This window comes from Alosa sapidissima, chromosome 3 (genome assembly GCF_018492685.1).
Source record: "Alosa sapidissima isolate fAloSap1 chromosome 3, fAloSap1.pri, whole genome shotgun sequence".
Lineage (NCBI taxonomy): Eukaryota > Metazoa > Chordata > Actinopteri > Clupeiformes > Clupeidae > Alosa > Alosa sapidissima.
Genome location: NC_055959.1, coordinates 39,459,577 through 39,463,426, shown reverse-complemented (window position 1 = coordinate 39,463,426; position 3,850 = coordinate 39,459,577). Strand labels below are relative to the sequence as shown.

Sequence of the window (3,850 nt, the reverse complement as noted above, 5' to 3'; positions counted from 1 at the left end):
GACAGACGAACTCCCATTGTGAGTGCACTCTACGGACCAGTGGCAATCAGTACAAATAAGCATTGATAAATACAACAATTAATCAGCTTATGCACCCAAGGGTAGCCTACATACATGTAGTGGGTAGGGTGGTTGAGACAGGAAGCGCAGCTTGAAGGCCGTCCCACTGACGCCGATTATTTGGATCAGATGGCACCAGTAGCGCTTCCTTTTAAATGTGGAGTGAGATGCGGACAGCAGAACAATAGTGCGGTGTGCGTTGAAGAGTGACCTTTGTGGAATAAGCTGTGCAAACAGGAGAACGTGAGTCTTTTGAGAAGGTTACGTCTATTGGTCTCTAACACTAAACTTGTTTCCATCGAGTAGCACTTAACACGGTTCATTGTTTGTTTGTAGCTCGGCCTGGTGTCTGTGCGTATGGTGACCAGTAAATGGTACACGCAGTTTCAAGTCTACTTTGCTCGCATAATAGCGAGTAGTGAATCCACACTGGTTTGCAGCAACGTAAGTTTACTTGCTCCCCTTTTCCTTCAGACGTAACAAGTAGTATTTTTAGCTCTGACCGTTTCCTGTCTTGATATTGTCTATGGGCAGAAGCAACGCTGATGCTGGCGAGAGTGTGCACAGCTATTAGTCATCCACACTGGTATAACTTTATTGGCTCGTCTAATTCATCTTGGCTTAAATGTTTTGTTTGTTTCTTTGTCTGTTTGTCTGCCAGTCATTGTAATACGTGTTTGTCCTGGGAATTGTGCAATATTTCTTATGGGGACAGTGCTTCGTTTGCAGTGCTCACTAGTGTGAAGTGTGAAACGCCGTGTCTGTGTGTACGGCCCATTTGGTGTGAAGTGCCTCTTGCAGATTGGAGTGTTTTAGATTGTGTATGTGAAAAGTATTTATTAATGTATTTGACTTTATACACTGTAACTCATCTGGAAGACCTATTCATTCGTTGTAATTTATTGTAGAATTTCATCCACTGTTGCCTATGTGGAACATTTGCTTGTCCTGATTGCCGATCAGTGTATTTATGGTGTCTGTCTAGTGTCTAATAAATGTATATTTTTTGATTACATCAGTTCCATTCCTCTTCCTTCATTGGACATAACCTGCCTAGATAGTTTGAGGGAGAGCTCTGTTTGGTGGCCTAGCTTAGCTATACAAATTGTGAGCTTGAGCACCCCCTGGGGGTCACATACAATTTCAAAAGCAACAAAGCCAAGTCGGCGTCCGTTTTGCAGTCTTCTTAGAAACTACAATCTGACTACATTTTCGAGGCGCGATTGGATACTTCCGCTGAGTCACATCCGGATTTACCCGGTCCGGGTTCAGAAAGTTACATATTTGTTTTTTCCGCGGAGAAGCGATAGAGGGAGACGAAGCACCCACCAAACAACCCATAAAGTGTTGTAGAACCATCAGAACGACTCAACCTGCATAACTAAGGTCATTTTTGCTAAAATTGTTGCATAGGGCTTCTTTAAGTTCACGGCTGATTTCGTTTCTAAGCATAGCCTACTAAACACATAAGTTGACTTTGAATTCATCATCCATAGGGATGAACGGGACCGCAAGCAACATTTTGTTATGGATCCTTCTTTGAGAAACAGCCCGCATGTTTAGTTATTATTCTTTTTTTAAACACTAAGAACTACAAACTTCCGATATAGGTATTCCCCTCAAGGAATGGGACGAAAGACAACTTTGATACGTTTGTAACCTAATGCATTTGTGATGGAGGATATAAGAGGTAAACTGCACAAATTCTGAAGTTTAAGCAAAATATTATGTGTTTTTTTGTGTTTGTGTTGTGAAACACCGATTTGCAGGCACAGACAATTCGTTCAAGTAGGCAGAGTCGGTTGATGACATGTCGCGTAGTGTGCGTGTCTGGTAGTAGTCATGGGCGTGTCTCGTAGTGGGCGTGTCTTGTAGTCTTGCAGGACGCAGACAGATACTATTGATAGGACCTCATCTCCAAACATGATATTTATCAGTGGAGACCGTTTAACACATTTCATCCAGTCCTTATAGTTGCAGAGTTCGAAGGTGCTAGGCTAGCGCAAGTCATCAGTATGTGTTAGCCTGCCACTAAAAACAGTCCTATCCACTTCACAGTACACCCGAAGCAAATAAATTATAACGGCAGCCTTTTTGGCAAGTCCTTCCACTCGGCGGCCATATTGCAACGCTTTTTGGGCACTCATCGGGCATCCTATTCGGCAGAAATGCGCGTGCGCAAAGCTTCACGACACCAATCTTGCTCCAGTGGCGAGTTCACAACACATGATTGGCACGATGTCTTCACATCACACTACATGATTGGCTCAATGTATTCACATGTCGACATTTTGCCAAGGAGGTGCCAAGGAAGGGGTGGGATATGTGTAGAAAACAGCGTTACAAACTAGCCCCATGCATTTCTATGGAGGATTTTTTGAGTGCTGTCTCTCCTCATTAGAAAGTCTCTGCCCATACCTCTTCGCACTTGACAGAAGACCTTTTCTGCATCCACATTAGCCAGGGTGCCATTCCGAACTTAGTCCCGCCCACAACATTTGAGGTTGGGAAGTTCGGTCTGGTATTGCTCAATTGTAGATCAAGTATGCTCGCCCTAGATCGGGCGGACCGGCTTTACGATGATGGACAGGTGAGCAACAGCGCCTGGTCTATCATGTCATCTGAGCACGCTTAGATTAGGTTTATGTTTGAAACAAAAACGCTGTGGCTAGAAGGATACATGGCTTTTAAGACCCCATATGGAAAATGCATATTATTTAATGAGGTTTTATCACTGAAAACTATAATTTCTGAAAACTTTGGCCAAAGTTGAGATGTGGGAAAACTCGTGGTTTCACTTTCATCAAGGGAAAACAGCGCTGTTGCATTGCGACATGTTCCCTCGTTCGTTTGAAATCTCTGATTGACCACCAGTTTGAGGGATTTGCGACAGCCTTTCCCAGCTGTTTAACATGTTTGTAGCATATCGGTGTTCAACAGAATTATTTTTAAAAAAGGAGGGGATATGGCTATCAGTTTTATATCTCTTAGATTACGCTAATGAGTGTTGTAGGCTAGGAGTTATTGACGGCACTAACTTTTACAAAAGACTAGAAAACAATGTTAAGGCAGAAAATACTTAAGTATGCTCTCCTAATACCACAATTATTGTGTTTCAAGTGTTTTTGTACGTAGTTCTCCATTTCTCGAGGTCACTGAGTATACTGTCGGTAAAACCTTGAGAAACAAAGATCTCGTGAAAAATCGCCAGATTTCTCCAGTAAGAGTATGGCCACCTAAAACCGTGGTGGCCTTACATTGTACGATTTTGGTCTGTTTTCACAGTCGGCGACTAAATTTCCAAAGTCGGACAAAAATCATTAGCCTGACGAGCCAGACCCACATTGAAATGCACTCACCGTTCGCAGTGCTCAGTCCGAGGGGCGGGATAATCAGTTGTCTTTCAAATTCCCTCTGCACGCAATAGGACAGCGTTTCCCACCAGCGGAGCTAGTTGGCTAGTTCAAACGTTTGCCAACTTAATAAAAGCTTAACTCGTGTCACACTGTTCGCCAGCAGCAACATCCATCTTATTTGTTTTCAAGTAGCAGGGAATTCAAGCCAAACCGTTGCAACTCTGCCATCAATCATTATGTTAAGCCCACCTAACGACTCTATACACAATTTCATTGGCCTGATTGAGTTTCGATTTCTGGAGCTCACAAGCCAGAGAGTTGCTAGACTAGCCCTGGCAGCAAATGTAATTCTAGATTCTAGAATTTGCTGCCGCTAGGGGCGCGTCTAGATTTCTAGGCTAAGAAATCATGGGAGTTGTACTGGAATCGCGGCG

At 43.4% G+C, this 3,850-nt stretch overlaps 1 long non-coding RNA gene across 1 annotated transcript; it reads left to right on the top strand.

Annotated features, from left to right (window-relative positions):
- The first annotated feature begins 271 nt into the window (after window positions 1-271).
- On the top strand, window positions 272-661 carry LOC121705692. The gene is made up of 3 exons (XR_006030865.1): window positions 272-303; window positions 397-504; window positions 595-661. It is a non-coding gene; the product is annotated as an uncharacterized LOC121705692 (long non-coding RNA).
- Window positions 662-3,850: the final 3,189 nt, after the last annotated feature.